We start from the raw sequence: 19,314 nt of genomic DNA on the forward strand, positions 1-19,314 counted from the left end.
TATCCTGGCTCTGAGTATTCTCACGTGGGAAAAGAGAACTTAGATGGACTTATACATCAATAAGTGAACACAGTCGCTTGGGGAGAGACAGAACTAATTCACTGCATAAAAAAAAGAGCACCATCATATGCTGACTTATTTTTAAAAAGATGGTTTCTAGACTCAGTGAAAAATAGAAGGTGCCTGGGAGCTTGCCAGGAACACAGCAGAGAAGCTGGGCTGCAAGGAGGACAGCTCAGGTCTGCTTGCCAGTTCAGTGGTGGAGATTAGCCCAGTGGCCAGGTGCGTGATGTAGATACAAGCCACTCCAGTCCTCATCCTCTTCCAGATGGTGGAGCCTCTGGCTGCCCTGTCTGTGGCCTCCACGAGGGCATAATTCCATCCCTGGCCATCCTAGAATTCATTCAGCAAAATATTCAGTCTCTCTTTATAAATTCAGGCTTCAGGGAATTCTACCTTGGTCTGTGTCTTCACAGTGGTGTAGATGATGGAATTACAACAAAATCAGCAATCTTCAAGCTCTTCGTCCTAAAAGGATCAAGAGCAAAATTTGTCCCCAGTAGCCATCTTTTTATGAATAGGACCCTTCCATTAAAACTCAGGGACAGCTTGTCAAGCAGTTAAGTTTTTCAACAAATCCTTGTCAGATATGTTGGTATATTAAGTTTTGTTACTTCTGTTATACAGAAACTGCACAGCTGGCTTATTCAAAGTTGCTATGAGTTTTTGTTCTTCCTTGGAAAAGATGGTAGCAGGATCTCTGCAGCAAAGCTCATAAGTACCTTTGTTTTGTAGGCCTGCCTGGCATTCACCCATGAGCCCCTTAACCTTGGCCTCTGCCCCCCATCTCCTTCTGCCTCTGGGGAAATGAGACTGCTTTATCACAAAGACAGTTGAATATTTCACCTAAGTGATTCCTGGATTGTTTATTTATATCTTAGAACACATTGCTTATGTGTTGAAGTATAATCTATATCTAATACTGAACAGTATTATTGCAAATTGCATAAAAACATACCATCAGTGAATTCATTAGTATTACATACTTAGGCTACTGGTGTTTTAAATGCTTTGCATTGTATAAAAATCTCCCATCATCTGTTTGAAAATATTTTAATCAAATTAGAAAAAAAAATTGGTGTTTTTGTATGAATGGGGGACAAGTTTTTGTTTTTTCACTGTTTTGAATAGTGAAATATGCAATGTGTTCTCAGAAGTAAATTAGATTTGGATAATGAAGGAAACCTCTTGTTTAAACCATTTTCTGTAAAGAACTTTATTAATCTTTTTCCTTTTTATCTGACAGGCCACAATTATATTGTCTATTGTTTATTTTATGATTAGTCCCAAATGCATTTGCTTTGATTAATTACAAAAAGGCATATTTAACTGGACCATTAAAATAAGACTAAGTGATTTACAGATAAGGATAATTTCAGCAATTAAGCCCAGGATTATCTCTGAGGTTCCTGGTAGCCAAAGTAACAAGGGAAACTTGTATGTGTTAGCTAAGTTTTATGGTCCAGTGACCTGAAGAGTACCAGCACTGGGCTGGAACAAATTTCTTTCCTAAAATAGTGTATTATACTCATTCATAATAAATTAAATTAACACAAAATGTTTTGAAATGTCCAAATGTTTACAGCTATGAATTATCATTAGATTCTATTATAAAGAGCTACCTTCAATTCCACTATACCCCTGCTGTTAAAAAAAGATGGTCATTCAATGAGAAGAATATCACTGTTGCTTAGTTTTCCAAGAAAACGCTATGGAATGCAGAATCAGCTTATAGTTTAAAGGTGATTAATTTCAGCAAAGCAGGTTTCTTCAAAACACGTAACAGAAATAATGGTTTACGGGGCTTTTTCTCTGTTTGCTTGTGCTTCTCCCGGTAATGAGGACAGAGTCAGCAAGGCATGAGACTATTTTTGTTTTCACCATTTTGATATGGCAATATCACAATCAAGACAAGTTATCATTTACATTGTTTCATCGTTAATATGTTTATACCAATGAATCCACAATATATAGTAAAGATGCAAGACTATTTTCTGAAGCTAAAAAAAGCAACATGTTTATGATTTTGAAAGTGTCATAAGCACCATTAGAATGAGCACCAGCAGCCTCCAACTCCTCAGTCACATGGATGTAACTGAAGCACGATAAAAACCGTGTCGGGGAAGGCCAGTCTGAATTACTAAATAGAGTCAGCAAATAGTGTTTCTTGAGAAACAGAGTTTGACTCCATTTAACAGTATACAGTAGGTCAAAGTGGGCTGCAAAACAAAGAGCTGTCTAGTGCAGTTCTCTAGGGAAGTAGATTTAATGACCTAAATAATAACAAGCAGTAATTAGCATAGTAGCTATTTGTGGATAAATACATGCTTTTGAAGTGCTTAAGGGTACTAGAGCTGCCTGTTCACTTAACTAGTTTAACGATATCCTCCCCAAGTCTTGTTTATACCACTAATTTACACACTGTAGGTAACAAGGAAGAATTTTATAGATAAAGATAAGGCTCTCAGGCCACATAGTTCACACAGTGGATCCTCAATCCATGGATTACCATAACGGAAATAGCAAAAAAATTTTTTTAAAGAACAAAAAATAAGGATGAATCATTTTGGCTCTAAAGTAGAACATGTTTGTTCCCTGCAGATAGATCCCTTGGAGCCTATTGAGCTTTGTGGAAAAGGAAATTATAAATAGTATTGTCCATGACACACCCAGCAGGGCATTACTGACTACATTTAATTTATATGGGCATGAAAGCACCTGAGATGGTGTGGGAGGGGCACTTTCATATTTTTCCTACTGCACTGAACGACCTTTACAGCAGGCCTCAGAAAGCTGGCAGAGTAGAAAGCCAAGGTTTGCTATACAATCATGTTTTCCGGCCACAACACAATGTGAAAAGATACCCAAAGAGATATTGCCAAGTGTGTCCTACATGATCAAACTCTTCATATTTAAGCTGACTCCCAGAAGAGAGAGATGTCTCAACCCAATAAGTAGCCAGGTGCCCACAAATCCTGAGATCCTAGACGTTCTGACCGAGTTGATTTACTTCTGTGATCACTTGATGGAGAATGTGTTGATTCACATGAATGGCCTGCTGATGGGCCTGGAGGAAGGGAGAGTGTCAGGGTGAATAGGGCCTGATATGTTTGCTCTTTGACCAGTGTCGCTCAATCCGAATGTGCAGCACAATTAGCATCTGATTATGGTGTTCGCTTGCTTCTCTTTTTGTACTGCATAACTTGGTGCTTTATTAGACCATCTCATGTTCTTTACCTGCTTCATGTAGCCCTTGTTTATTTGGAAGTCACTTCTCAGAAAAACTGTGAAAGAGAAAACTAACAGAGACAGAAGTATCTATAGAAAACCCAAGTCCTCATAGCTGCACATTCTAACTTTACACATAAATCTATCAAGTCTGCTTTGTCTAATCGATAACACATCAGAAGCAGCCAAATTTTAGAACCTAGAATGTTTTATATAAGGCTAGTGGAAAAGGGCATATTGAGAGTAGCAAAGAATAAGGTGGTGCCCGGTTGGCTCAGTCGGTAGAATATAGGATTCTTGATCTCGGGGGTCATGAGTTTGAGCCCCATGTTGGGTGTAGAGATTACTTTAAAAAAATAAAATAATAAATAAATAAAGAGAGTAGCAAAGAATAACAGCTGACAGTGTAGAAAGAGACAAATAAGGTATAAAACTCAGGTAGAACGACTTCAAAGGCAAAACATTTTTCTCAGTTCACATTCTCGAGAAACCAATTCCAAAGTAAGGATTCAAGTGCAAATAACTTATTAAGAAGTTTTTTGAGGGGAGGAGAATGAGCAAGGGCATGAATAAGTAAAACAAAAAGTGTAAGAAACCAAGCAAAGGTGCAATTTCAGGTAAAATGTCAGCTTTAGCCTTACCCCTCAAGAAGCTAAGCAGAATATATCACCCCTCAGAGTTTGTCCTATCTAAAGTTCAGTAACCTCTGCTTTTGTGTTCCTTCGTTGGTTATTTATTGGTGTAAGGCCATAGAGGGTGAGTTGTGGAAGGAGGAAGTATCCTGTGTTCCAGAAGTCCAAAGGGAAAACAATTCAAATATATAAACTATTCACAGCATAGCACACAGAAGCAGGAGGATGGGACCACAGCACCAATAAAAGGGATCTAAGGGACTCTGGTTAGACCATCAACTACATCCATCTCTGCATGCCTGAAACATTTATTGTCCCTACCATTCTTTTAGGTCAAGAAGTTATCAGTTATCACACAGAGGTCTATGTGCAATAAAGTCATTTAGGTTCATACCGAGGAGCCTGAGTTAATTTCAGTGCTCATCCCTACTTTGAGGGTCAAAATAACAAAGTGGGTACAGTAGAAAGACCATAGGATTTAGGAATTATAGGTTCTAGTCCTATCTCTGCTGCCACTGGATACCTATATTATCTTGGTGTGTGTCCTCAGTTTACCTTGCTGATATGAATGGCTTCTTTATATCCCAATTCAATCAACCCCATACATCTCCCTCTAAAATCCCACAATGAAGTGTCAAAAATAAGACAGTATCTAAAAGACCCAGAATCTGGCAAACAAGAAATAATAAATAAATGTTAGCTAAAAACAAAATCTTGAATGGATTTAGCCAAAATTACGTTTGGCTGTTAATGACAAGGACCCCGAAGGGGTAGAGTCACTTACCAAGAGCCTAATGTACTTTCAGGCACAATATAATATGTTTTCATTACATTTCTGAGATTATCCATAAATATATCAAGTTGTAAGCTTATAATATAGTCATTTTTTTCTAATAGTTTAACCATGTATACATTAAAGTGAGTGATTATTCTTTCAATTGCCTGTATATTTAAAATGTGTCCGTACTTAGAGGTTATAATTTTACAGAGAAGAGTAAATAAATCCAGTAAAAGCAAACTTATAAATATTTTAGGTTTAGTTTATTTATTTATTTATGTTGGGATTCTAGGGAGTTGTATGGAAAAAATACATAAAGTCTTCCTTTTCTAATGTATTTGTCTGTATTTTCAGAAAGATCCATATTTAGATTTTTGAAGGCAATCCTGTATCTGCACACAGACTGCTGAAATGACAATTTTAAAACAACAAACTCTAATCCCTGGTGACTGTACATCTGTGTCACAAAACAATCACATAATCTGGCATGATTAAAAGGTTTGCTGATCAGAGTTCCACAGCTGAGAGCCAAATATGGCAAAGTATGATCTAGTTTTCTGCTTCATAAATGCAAATAAAGACAAGTACATACACCAGAGAAACTAGTTATTCTTTCACAATTGAGGTCCAGCACAATTTCACATGAAGAAATTATCCAGTAGCCAACAATTCCCTTAAAAACAAAGCTAGACATGGGAGTTTTCTGACTCACACTATTAAATCAAAGTTTCCAATTTTATAAATATGTGATTAAAATGAAAATACAGGATACCAAAAAACAAGACGGGATACCATGTTTTGCATAACCTGTAAAAAGATTTTAAACACTATCTGCACTACAGCCAGCTCACAATGAAAGTCTAACGCAATTAGAGAAAACGATGACTGGTATTTTAAGTAACATTCAGTAATAATATATAGACATTTGCAAGCTGGTGGATATTCTGCAAAAAGAATTAAGTGTCTTTGTCTTTGTTTTGTCTCTATAGTATCTAAACTCGTTAGTTACAGTTGGCAGTTGGCACTCAATCAGTATTTTTAGTTGAATGAATAAAAGTTGTCTGAATGGATAAATACATAAATGTGAAATAATTGTCAAAAATATCTAAGAATCATAGTCACTTCTGCATTGATGTCTACAAAATACTAGAAGTTACAACCGCATTAATATAAATAACCCACTGGACCAAGGAGGAAATATACTCTAGCATGTCAATTATTTCTTAAGGATACAATTCATAATGCCACATGTGAAGTGCCTGATGATAAATTTTGCATTCTTTTCCACAGCTGTCTTCTTCGGGAAAAATAAAAAAGCAAAACTCATGAAAGATGGAATTCTGGTATCACAAGATTGCCTTCACTAACCCAGATATTTCCTTACTTGCGGCAGATATGCCGGTAATTTTGAGCCAGACTCAGATAAGACAGGACAATGTTATTTGAACTTGTTCTTTGGCAGAGTTTCTGGTGTTTTTGATGTGCCCTAGCAATGTTCCCAACAGCAAAGCTGAAAAGTCCTGCTCTATATAATTTTATTGAAATACTGAGTGTAACAGAGACTGTTTGTTTAGAATCACGCACACCTAGCAAGGCTTTGGGTTTGAATTCTTTCTTCTATTTTCTTCACTTGCCATTTTATGATTTTTTTAAAAAGATTTTATTTATTTATTTGAGAGACAGAGCGCTCAAGTGGGGGGGAGGGGCAGAGGGAGAGGGAGACGCAGACTCCCTGTTGAGCACAGAGCCCAAGGCGGGGCTCCATCCCAGGACCCTGAGATCATGACCTGAGCTGAAGGCAGACGCTTAAATGACTGAGCCACCCAGGCACACCCTTCCCTTTTACTCTTTTTAATCTTTTTTTTTTCCCCTTGAATTTCATCTCTTTGAGTCTTCACCCTCAACACTTTCATTTCTGAATATTAAACCATTCAAGTTCTGTATGGCCTCTTCCAATATGACTTTCTATATGCAACTAACTAAACTCCAAGTGGCAGAATAGCCTGTTTAACAAAGTGATATTCAAACTCATTCTGGTCACTACAAAGCTCAATCATTCAAAACGTATGGCCAAGCATTATAGTATTAGGCAAGAGTAAGAAACCAAATACCAAAAAGGAGGGCATCAAAGATATAAAGTGGCTACATAATCTTCAAATACAAAAGTACCCTCTAGGGGTGCCTGGGTGGCTCAGTAGGTTAAGCGTCTGCCTTCTGGTGAGGTGGTGTTCTAGGGGTCCTGGGATTGAGCCCCGAGTGGGCTCCCTGCTCTGCGGGGAGCCTGCTTCTCCCTCTGCCCCTCCCCTTGCTTGTGTTCTCTCTTTCTCTCTCTCAAATAAATAAATAAATAAATACCCTGTAAAGTAACTGCATTCTAACAACCGTGTTTCTTGTGAGTTAGGGAAACCTAATCTTTGTTCTTTATAGGTGCTCCAGTTCAATTTAGATTATCTTTCAGGGAGATGAATCTCCTGAAGGTCAAAATGACATTTTATTTTAAATTAAGATTAGAAACAATGACATTTTACATTCCTAATCACGTGTTTTTCAATAGTTAATTATAAAGGACACCATGGTTTTAACATTTAGCTTATTTTCAAAAGATTAAAAAGTGTAGGAAGCATTTTTATTTAACAATGGTAGCACTTAGAAGCAAACAATTTCTTCTGAAATCCAGTATCAGTGACTATTGTACTTTTGCTACAAAGTTAATCTGGAGTGAGCATCCATAGAGAAATATTTCTTTGAAACAAGCATCTCTAAAATGCTTGAATGCATCTAGCTTGTATACTATATACAGTATGTATATATATATCTGTCATATTTACAATTTTAATGAACCAATGGGTGTATGTATATACAAAGAATCCTAATATGCACAACTGAGAGGAAAAGTATCACTTGTTGTAAGTAATATTAAGTATCACTTAGGCATTTTAGATGTGCCAGACGCTGTGCTACGTACTTTTTAAAACATGTAGGTAATCACTATTTTTGTCCCCATTTTATATATGAGGGGACTGAGATACAAATACACTAAATAAATCATGGAATTAAGCACCCAAAGTGAGGAATGTCTGAATCCAAAGCCATGTTCTTGGCCACTAAGCTTGCACCTACACAATATGATAGCTACCTGCCACACATGTCAGTTAAGATGTTGAAACGTAGCTTCTTTAAATTGAGATGAGCTGTAAGTACAAAATGCATACTGGATTTCAAGAATTAGTATGAAAAAATCTAGTAAATAATTTTTATACTGATTACATATTGAAATGATAGTATTTTGGCTATACTGGTTTAAATAAAATATAGTATTAAATTTGCTTTCACCTGCTTTTTTTTCCTTCTTTCCGGTGGGGTTATTAGAAATTTTAAATTACATACGGGGTTCTTATCTGTGGCTTCACTATATTTCTGTTGGAACATGCTGCATTAAACTACATAGGCTCCATTTTTCTTTGACAAGTTAGGGAGGGACTCAACTGTTAACCCCCTGCTTAGTGGATCTTTGCCTCTTACTCTTTTTTTATCTCTTTCATGGCAGAATTTACTTCCTGCCTTTTAATGTAGTTATTTATATTATGTTGTATATCTACTCCTAAAATATAAAGTCCTGGAAGTCAAGGCTCTGAGTTTTTGTCTTGCGATACCAAGCAACAAAGGAAGAGAGCTTTTGGGTGAATAACAATCTCTGAGGCTTGGTAGCCAGGCCAGCCTCTCCCTCCCTACAGGCTGTCCTTTCATCACCTGGAATGGAGCCTGGAACACCCTCCTAAGGAGCACTCAGGGGTGGACAAACTACAGGTTATGGCCAAATCCAACCCACTACCTCTTTTTGTAAATAAAGTTTTATTGGTACACAGTCACATCCATTCATGTATGTATTGTTGAGTAGTTGCTCCAGAGACCTATAGCCCTCAAATTTGCTACCTGGACTTTTATAGAAAACATTTGCCAATCCTGAAGTAGCTGAGGCCACCATTTAGAGCTCATTCCTTCCTTCTGCTTCTTATGTCTCAGGGAACAATTACACTAGGGTGACATTATAATCTGATGAAATAACCAATCTTTTAAAGCTATTAACAGCACCAATTTGTTTCACATTGCATTTCAAGGATGCTTATATTTTAATAATCACTTCTAGATTAAGAATCCAGGAATCATTCTAAGGTTTTATGGTTATTCTCTACTAAGATACTAGGGATGAGAAAAAACTTTGATATGTCTTCTACGTTGACACCAGCTAAGGCTTTGGGATTTCAGGATTTTGAGTTTTATAATGGACATGTGCAAAGCAGTAGCTATAACGACAGAACAGTCACTGTGGAGAAAATGAAGGATGCTTACTTTCTGGGGAGTGAGCTCTTTAAAGCTACTTTACTATAGAAGAAAGGGTGAAGAAATCAATACCGATATCATACCATTATTAATGTGGTCTGTCAATACAAGGCTATTTCTCATCTTTTATTTTATCCTGCACCAGTGGATCATTTGAAAGTCATTGATAGTGAGGGAAATTCTCATTTTATTAAAGGTCATTTGTTTGTCGTGAAATAATCAATTGACCTCAATTTTCCTAGATGTGGAAGATCAGGTAAAATTAAAGTTATTCTTAAACAAGGCATACTTTGCACCCAAGCTAGCATGAAAGGACAAAGAAAAATTTACTCTTTACTGATGCTTTGGCAACTAACTCTCATCAACGTTTCAAATATCCTCTTCACAGCAAACACCCCTGTGACAGTACTGTGCATACACTTACATAAAATTGAGTTATAAAATAAGTAAACAGGATAGGTGCATTATAGAAATCTTCAATGATTTTTATCAAATTGTGCAACAAACCATTTTGTTCTGAGAAGCTGTTTGTTGTTTTTACAAAAGAACAATATACGAATTGGGACATTTCACATAAATGTATTTACACTCTATTATTAGGAGCTTCTTATTTGCTCCAATGGAGAACTGGAACACATTTAGGGGAAATCAATTTTAAAAATCCAGTAAAGGTTTTGGAATATTCAAAGGAAATGTTAAGTGAAACCCTCCATCCTGGTAAATAAAACAGAGATTTATTTATTTTGAGATTCTAAGGAACTATGTTATCAAATAATGGTTCTCAAAGTTGGATAAGCACAAAATGACCCATTTGTGTGCACAAAGGAAAACACTGATGTTCTATTTGAAAAACAATAAAATTATTAAGCTTTACTAATCTTGAAACACTGATTGATAGTGACACCTTTATTCAGTCCTGCACTGTTCCTTACCAGACAAGTCATCATGAAGGAAAAGTGAGGGCTGTATAATGTGGAGGGATCAACATTTGCACCTTCACTCATGCATTCGCTTTCTCCTATTGCAATACACTGGTGTTTATATGTATTTTGTAAATATATTTGTTTTCTTAGTCTGAGTATCTACAGGGTCCACAGTGCATTCTCAGTTGCAAATGATAAAAATAGAATGAAACTACCTAGAGTAAACGGGTAGACTTCATTTGCTCATTAACCAGGAAGTTTAAGGCTAGAACTGGCTTGAGTCTAATGTATGCCGGGAGAGTCTCACTCTCTATGTTCTCCCATACTGTAGACAAACTTTCTCTGCAGGACCAGAAAGATGCTCACTGGCTAATCAGCCCTGTACCTGACAGCTACCAATTCTAAAGAAAAAGAAACCAAAAGGTTCCCACCTCCCACTATCAAATCTAATGGAAGGAACCTTAATAACCCTAATTTGGTCAAAACACTGGTGCTGTCTATGAATTTCAGAATATATAAAAATAAAGCATCTCAGGGGTGCCTGAGTGGGTGGCTCAGTCGTTAAGCGTCTGCCTTCGGCTCAAGTCATGATCCCAAGGTCCTGGGATGAGCTCCAGTCGGCTCCCTGCTCAGCGGGAAGTCTGCTTCTCCCTCTCCTCCCTGCTTGTGCTCTTTCTCTGGCTATCTCTGTCTCTCTCTCTCAAATAAATAAAATTTTAAAAATAAAGCAAAAAAAGACAAAAAACATCTCAGTAGCATTGCAGGAGGTATGTCAAAAATTGTGTTGTAAAAAAATTCCAAATGAAGACGTTTTGCATATATTTATCCAGTAAGTAATCTAAGCTGTAAACACACACAAAATTAGGAATTTGGGCATTGGGATTTACATATGCAAACTACTGAAGTAATACTGTTCTAATTACACTTTTTAATAGCATTCTGTAGAAAGATAGGAAAAACTAGTACCAGCTTTCAGATATTCTCATGAGTTCTATGAATTGATTGGGGATATTCTAACATGGGCACTGTTTCATGAAATTATTTTTTAAGATAATTTATTTAGAACACACTAACATGGATTTTATATAACGTCTGTCCTAATTATGAATCTACAATTAAAATTATTTTTCCTTTCTGGAATAAACAGAAAAAAAAATGAAGAGTTGGAACTTAAAATATATTTTAGAAAATCTCTATAGTCCCTTCCAATTCTTAACATTCCATGAGAAGATTGTTCCATAATTTTTTCCCCTTCTTTGCCTCCCATAATCCTGGTGAGGCTTTAAAGATTTAGTGTTTCAGACTAGTTGCATTTCCAAGTTCATTCTTCTAATGTAGAGTAATGAAATGCTTCCCAGGCTAAAATTTTCAACAAATCACTTTCTCTCTTTCCAAAACTGATTTTTAAAATATTTCATTAGAAAAATCCCCTGGAGGGCCTTCACTGCATGCGTTTACACAGGTATTATGTGAGTAAACAGCAGAAGATTCCACTTTTTGTAATATATGAATTAAGAACTAGGTTTGTTGAGGTTTAATAGCCTCTTTTGGTCCATGTGAATGTCCAATACTTCGCTAAGCTGCTTCTGAGATATGAAAAATGTTAAGCCAGTAAATCCTAAGAGTTATCATTGCAAGCAAAAAAAAAAAATGTGTTTCTTTTATTTTTTATTTATTTTTTTATTTTCTTGCTTTTTCTTGTATCTATATAAGGTGATGATGGATGTTAACTAAACTCATACAGGTAATCATTTCCAAACACACGGAAGTCAAACACATTATGCTTTACCCCTTAAACATATAAATGATGTATATCAATTAAATCTTAATAAAATTGGAGAAAAAAAGATCTAGTACTATTGTGGGGGGGGCAGGCTTTTTTCAAAATGAAACAACTATCAAGTTTGTTCAACATTCTCTAAGCTAAAACAAACTATCATTTTAACTAGAGAGAAGCACCTCTCACAGACAGCTTTTCTTCCAAACCACAGATGCAGTCAAGATTTCATTTAAATCCTGGGCGCCTGGGTGGCTCAGTTGGTTAAGCGACTGCCTTCGGCTCAGGTCATGATCCTGGAGTCCCTGGATCGAGTCCCGCATCGGGCTCCCTGCTCGGCGAGGAACCTGCTTCTCCCTCTAACCCTCCCCGCTCTCATGTACTCTCTCTCTCTCTCTCTCATTCTCGCTCTCTCAAATAAATAAATAAATCTTTAAAAAAAAAAAAAAAAAGATTTCATTTAAATCCTTTCTTGCGTTAAAAAATGGAAGAAATTATAATAACTTAGGTGGTTAATAGGCATATTCAGTTTATAAAGCATTGCTATTTAGCTCACATGCACATTCATTTCTTTTAAAAAATGGGGATGTTGTATTTTTTTTTTTCTCAGCATTTTCTTTTTTGGGTGAATTTTGGTAAGGCATTTGGGCAGAGATATGTTCTTAAAATAGTTACATTTAGCTATGAGGTTATTTTAAAATTCAATACAATCACATATGTTTATAAACTCAAAACATTATTTTTTTAAAATTTTATGAAATGTAAAACATATAAAATACCCATGCAAAGACAATATTTCAAAATCCAGATGGATTAAAGAGCTATTTTTTTACAAAATTATAAAAATATTAAATGGAAGTAAAAGAGAAAGTTTATTTTAGAATCTCTGGTTGGGAATGTTCTTTTTAGAAAGAATGCAAAAACACAGAATCATTAAAGACTGACATATTGATAATAATGTGGTGGGGGAAAATATACCTCAAACATTATTCCAAGATATGCAATAACTGGAGAAAATTTTAAGCTCAACAAACAAGTAAATTAATATATAAAGAGTTCATATGAGTCAATAAAAAAAAAATCCTTAAGACTTCCCATTTGAAAAAAAAGTATAAACGTAGGCAATTCATGAAAGCAGAAGTTCAAATGACCAATAAACATTTGAGAAGTTATTGCATCTTCTTTTATGTTAGCAAAATTCTAACAAAAACAATGCAGTGCCATTTTCACATTAGATTGAAATGATAAGACAGATGGTACATAGTGCTGGAGAGGGTATTAGATAACGAACAGTCTCATACACTGATTATGTGAGTTTAACTTGGGACAGCCTTTGGAGAGCAATACAATCTGTCAAAATATCAGATGTACATGCTTTCAACCAATTAGTTTTTCTTGTGGAGATTTATCTTAAAAAATACTTGCACACATGTGACATAGTTTAAATTAGGGAAAGAAAACCTGAGAAAATTCTATAAGTCATTCAGTATGGGAGTAACTAGATAAAAGTATGGCATGTCCACCCTGGAGAATATGCAGCACCTTTTAAACGATTAATATATGTCTATCTGACTTGACATGGAAAGATGTATTTTGATATATTATTACATGAAAATAGCAACATGTAGAACAATATATTATAAAATAATTATCTTTAATTTTTTTAAGATCTTTTTATTTATTTGAGAGAGCACGGGTGCACACAAGTTGGGTGAGGGACACACAGAGAGGGAGAAGGAGAGAATCTCAAGCAAACTCCCTGCTGAGCACAGGGCCCCATGCAGGGCTTGATCTCAGGACCCTGAGACCTGAGATCATGACCTGAGCTGAAATCAAGAGCGGGTCATTTAACCGACTGAGCTACCCAGGCTCCCCTAAAATAATTATCTTTATTAAATTAATCAAAAAAACCCAACCACTCCTATAACTATTCTAGATTGTTATTTTTTAAATGTCTGGAAGGAAGTGCAGTAATGTCTTAATAGTAACTGTGCCTAAGGAGGGAAAGAGTCAAGTAGAGAAGAAACTTTCATTTAAGTTACATGATTTTGCAATAGTTTGAAATTTTTTTTTTTACTTAAAAAAAAACTATTTTATTTTTTTAAAGATTTTATTTATTTATTTGAGAGAGAGAGAGAGAGCATGCATGAGCAGGGGGTGGGGCAGAGGGAGAGGGAGAAGCAGGCTCCCAGCTGAGCAGAGAGCCCAACACAGGGCTTGATCCTAGGATCCTGAGATCATGACCTGAGCTGAAGGCAGACGCTTAACCAACTGAGCCACCCAGGCATCCTGCAATAGTTTGAATTTTAAACAAGTATGTTTTATTTTTGAAATAAAAGACAGTATTTACAAAGTTTTTAAAATAATAGTAAAATTCACTGCTAGTTATAGTCACATACGCTTTTAAAATATAAACAGACAAGAATAAATGAAGCCATAAATAAAGGCAAGAATATTGCTTTATCAGGTGAACATTCTCAGTGCAAAACTAGTCCTCTTTGTTCTGAAATAGTAAAGGCAATTTATTTCATTTTTCCAATTATCATAGCCACATACAAAATTGCAGGAAATAGGTAGAGGGTGATAAAGCTGTTTTTATGAACTCTAAAATGGGTAAGTCAATTAATCATTTCCTCAAATCTTGAACAATTTTTAACCTTTTCATAGATGGCAGACCTCCAACATTATTTTCAGCCTTTCCATTCTAAGACTGTAAAATAATATTAAGATAAACATAGATAGTCCCCATTACACATCAAAAGTCAGACACTGAGTAAATGTTTGAGAGAAAGATATTCTCACAAAACTACTTTAGGCATCTGTTATGATGCCTACTGCAGATCGCTCATAACACGAGTAAATTCTTACATTGTAAGGTGTGATTAAGGGTTCTTTGAGAAAAGACTCTATTCCTCCTCCTCCCAAAATCACCAGATGAAGGTCAAATAGCTTTAAAAAGGACAAAACTGTTTATTTTAAATTAGAGCTATACACAAATATGGTAGAGGCAACATTAAATTTCCACTAAAACACAATCTGTTGAAACGTCTACATCTATTTCTGTATTCACATCAGTATCTATCTATATCTATGCCTATCTAGATAAATATCATGTATTATATAATATTTTACATCTATCTATCTAATTAGTTTTCTATTGCTGTTGTAACAGAGTACCACAGATTTAGTGGCTTAAACATCACAAACTTATTACAAAGTTCGGCCGGTTGGAAGTCTTTATCTCACAGGGATAAAATTAAAGTGTTAACAGGGCTGTGTTCCTTTCTGAAAGCTCTAGAGAAGAATCTGTTTCCTTGCCTTTTGAGTTTCTAGAGGTCACCTACATTCCTTAGCTTGTGGATCTCTTCCTCTTTCTTCAAAGCCAGCCATATCCCAATTCTGTGCTCCTTCTTCAGTCCTCACACTTATCTCTGACTGCAAGCGTGGAAAGCCTTAGCCCATCTGTGGTGGAATGGGAGGGTACTGGATGGATGACGGGTGGGAAAATAGGGAGGAACCAGCCTACACAAGGCAGGAAGGCAGGGAAACTTAGTAGAAAGATCCACTTTACCAAACGCACACAGTACTGCCTAAAACAGGTTTGTCAGTCAGAATGGCATATAAAAGACTATTTCAAGGAGGGCAATTATTTTTTTTAAATCAGGATCTGCACACGTGTTTGGTGAAGGGCCAGATCATCTCTGTTGGAACTACTTAGTGCTGCCAGTTAAGCCTGCACGAATCCATAGACAAGAAGTAAATGGGTGGGTACAGTGGAGCTCTGATGGACACACTGGACACTAACGTTACTCAAATTTGAATGCCATATCATTTTTACATGTCAAAATTTTTATCTTTTAAATTTATTTTTCACTTTTTATAAATATAAAAAATTATTCTGAGCTCATGGGCCATTCAAAAAGAGCCAGTGGGCCAGATTTGGCTTTAGTTTGCTGATGCCTGGACCAGGTCACTTATAATGAATGGAAATGCTTCTCTTAGCCATTATTTCAGATTTCTATGGTATGGTCAAAAAGACTGCATGGATATCTTGAAAGCCTGTATGTCTTGATAGCTATTCCATTCTTTAACAAGTTGTATCAGAAGCTATTTGTCTTTTGGATGGATATAAGTACAAGGATATCAATAATGAAATCAGTTTTTATTTTTTTTAATTTTTAAAAGATTTTATTTATTTATTTGACTGACAGAGCACAAGTAGGAGGAGCGGCAGACAGAGTGAGAGGGATAAGCAGGCTCCCCGCCAAGCAGGGAGCCCAAAACGGTATTCGATCCCCTGACTCCAGGATCATGACCTGAGCCGAAGTAGACACGTAACTGACTGAGCTACCCAGGCGCCCCATGAAATTAGTTTTTAATCACAGATTATAGAAATTAAAGCCAATATTTATGTTTTCTCAGCAGAATAAATATGTCCTGATTATGGCAGTCTAAATCAAGAACTCTTTATTTAATTAGTGAAAGTTATAGTTAATGACAAATGCTAAAAGGTATAAATTTCTTGAATTTCTGAAGTTCTTTTTAAAAAAAATTTCCTTACAGTGGAAGAACATAAAAAAATCTGCCTGTGGTGCTTCTGTACAAGGGAAATAGGTAAGTTCTTTTCACCTTATTCCAACAACACCTCCGCCTCCAGTATTTGTCAAAGAGGAGGTCATGAGTGAATGGAAATCTGATGAATATCTATGAATTCAGGTGAGCTGCTAAAAGGTGACTTGCAAATGAAATGTGTAAGCTTTAAAAAGGCAGCCGGATTTCATTTGTTATGTGGGCAGAGACATGTATCAGTGAAATCACTGTTAATGTAAATTAATTTGCACCTCAAATCTGTCAGGCTGGTTGAAACCAGGATATGATAAAAATATACAGGACATAGAAGAGGCCTTCGCCAATGAAAGTGATATGCTTCTCCCATTATGATGTTAGTCTAATTACCTTCCTGGGCACGTATTTTAATGGTGAAGTCAGGGCTTCAAGTCAACTGGAGTCAACTCTACCTTCAGCTTCAAGAAGAGCAGACACAAAAGGACTGAGCTTCCTCTGGTAGGGGTTACAGAGGATTCTACTAGCCTCCAACCCTACAGGTTCCTCACATAGTTTATTCAACATTGACCAAGCATGACTTCAAGTGATATCAATCAGAAACCTGCCTTTCATCCTTTTTTGTGTGGCAGAAGAGAAATTACAGGTGGATATTTTAATTCTTTATGTATTCTTCATGGGGCAAACCCATCTGCCAGGTGGTAGAAGGCAGAAAAGAAGAAAGATGAAGTGCCAAGAGGAATTCAGGGATGCTCACCCCTAGAACATCTCAATAATTTGATTTGGCTACTTCTTAGAATTGTCATGGGTAATTTAATGCCATGTACACTGTTGCATTCACTTAGTATTTTAAAGATAATTTAACTGGGCTGCATCTCAATCTCATGAGAAACCAGGATCTAAAGGCCTCAACTAAGACCTCTTATCTCTATGCACTTGTGATAAACAGATCTCGACCTCATCATTCAAATTATCTGTTCCGTGTAGCAGAAAAAGGGCTGTATTGTAAGCTACAACAGGGAAGCAACCTGTCTGTCTTCATAATCATTAGATCTCTACTGGCCTGCACACTGCCTGATACATTGAGGTACTCAAGAAATAGTTTCTGAATAACAATATATCATTGATTCCATCTTATACAGAAACTATTAATACATTTTTAACAAATTCCCATATTAAAAAGGCAAAGTACAGAGGGGCGGAGCAAGATGGCAGAGGAGTAGGAGACCTGGATTTCGTCTCCTCTCAGGAATTCAGCTGGATAGGGATCAAAACATTCTGAACACTACAAACTCAACAGGAGATTGAAGAAAAGAATAGCAACAACTCTCTCATCAGAAAAGCGACCACTTTCTGGAAAGTAGGACATGTGGAGAAGTGAATCCGAGGCGATATTCGGGAGGATAGATGGTGGGGAAGGGGCCTCCGGCGGCCACTTCTGGCAAGTGATAGAGCCACGGAGCACAAAATCAGAACTTTTAAAAGTCTGCTCCGCTGAGGGACGTCACTCTGGTGGCTAAGCGGGGGGTGGAACCCTCCGGGACAGTGTGGTCTCAGGACCCTCGGGGTCACAGAAAGACCGGGGGTGCCTGAGTGTGGCAGAGCTCCCAGGTAATGGAGCAGGGAAGCCGGCTGCAGAGGCGGAGCCCAGGCGCCGGCTCTCAGCTCGGGGTTGCCATAAACCGTGATCCGTGGCACAGTCCGGCCACTGCTCCTCCAGCAGGGACCCAACAAGCGGCAGATCCGGGGAGACTCACCTTCCTCCCCCTGGAGGAGCCACGCGGGAGTGCGCCGCAGGGATCTACTGGGTTTGGAGACTCCACCTGGGGTCCGGTGCCAGAGAGAGAAACGCGCGGTCACAGGCCGGGTGAGCACAGAGTGCGGCTGGAGACCGGGGAGACGGGAGTGACTGACGGCTTTTCTCTGGGGGCTCACTGAGGAGCGGGGCCCCGAGTTCTTGGCCCCTCCGGGGCAGAGATTGGGAGGCCGCCATTTTCACTCTCCGCCTCCAAAGCTGTACGGAAAGCTCGCAGGGAACAAAAGCCCCGGAGAGCAAACCCGAGCAGATTACTTAGCTGGGAGGGGGCAAGGGCGGGGCAATTCTGCCTCCGGCAAAGACATTTGGAAACCACAGCAACAGGCCCCTCCCCCAGAAGATCAGTAAGAACAGCCAGCCAAGACCAAGTTTACCTATCAATGAGGACGGCAGAACTCCAGCGCTAGGGGAATACTGCACATAGAATTCATGGCTTTTTTACCATGATTCTTTAGTCTTTCAAAGTTAATTTTTTTTTAACTTTTTTTTTTCTTTTCTTTTTTTGAATTTTTCTTTTTCCCTTTTTCAACCAACATCTTATCAATCCCTTTTTTAAAAAACATTTTTATTTTTCATTTTTAGAGTCATATTCTATCCCTTCATAGTAGTTACCCATATTTTTGGCATATATATATAAGTTGTTCTCTCTTTAAAATTTTGAGATAGTTTCTTCTAACAGATTAAAATATACCCTAAATCTATAGTATATGGTTTTTTCTGCTCCCCTGCCAGATCATATTCTCTCCCTTTTTTTTCTTTTTTCTTTTTTTAAATCCTCTTCTTTCTTTTTTCAAACAACTTCTTATCAATTCCTTTTATAAAATTTTTTATAATTTCCATCTTTACAGTCATATTCTATCCCTTCATCATATCAACCCTTATTTTTGTATATGTATAAGTTTTTCTTTCTTTAAAATTTTGGGAGGCACTTTCTTCTAACAGACCAAAATACACCCCAAATCTAGTGTGTGGCACTGATCTATATACCAGCCTGATCATATTGAATCACATTCTGGCTTTTTTTGTTGTTGTTGTTTTGTTTGTTTTTGTATGTTTTTATCTTTATCTTTTTCTTTTTTTTCTTTTTCTTTTTTCTCTCTTTCCGTTTCTTTTTCCACTCCTTCAGGTCTTTTCTGATTTCTTTAGAGTATATTTTCTGGGGACATTGTTTCTCTGCTAGCATTTTGTTCTCTCAT

General features: G+C 37.0%; 1 pseudogene; it reads right to left on the reverse strand.

Moving 5' to 3' along the window:
* Positions 1–253: 253 nt before the first annotated feature.
* LOC110572660 overlaps positions 254–19,314 on the reverse strand; it is a 45,859-nt pseudogene continuing 26,798 nt past the window's right edge.

This window comes from Neomonachus schauinslandi, chromosome 13, assembly GCF_002201575.2.
Source record: "Neomonachus schauinslandi chromosome 13, ASM220157v2, whole genome shotgun sequence".
NCBI classification, from domain to species: domain Eukaryota; kingdom Metazoa; phylum Chordata; class Mammalia; order Carnivora; family Phocidae; genus Neomonachus; species Neomonachus schauinslandi.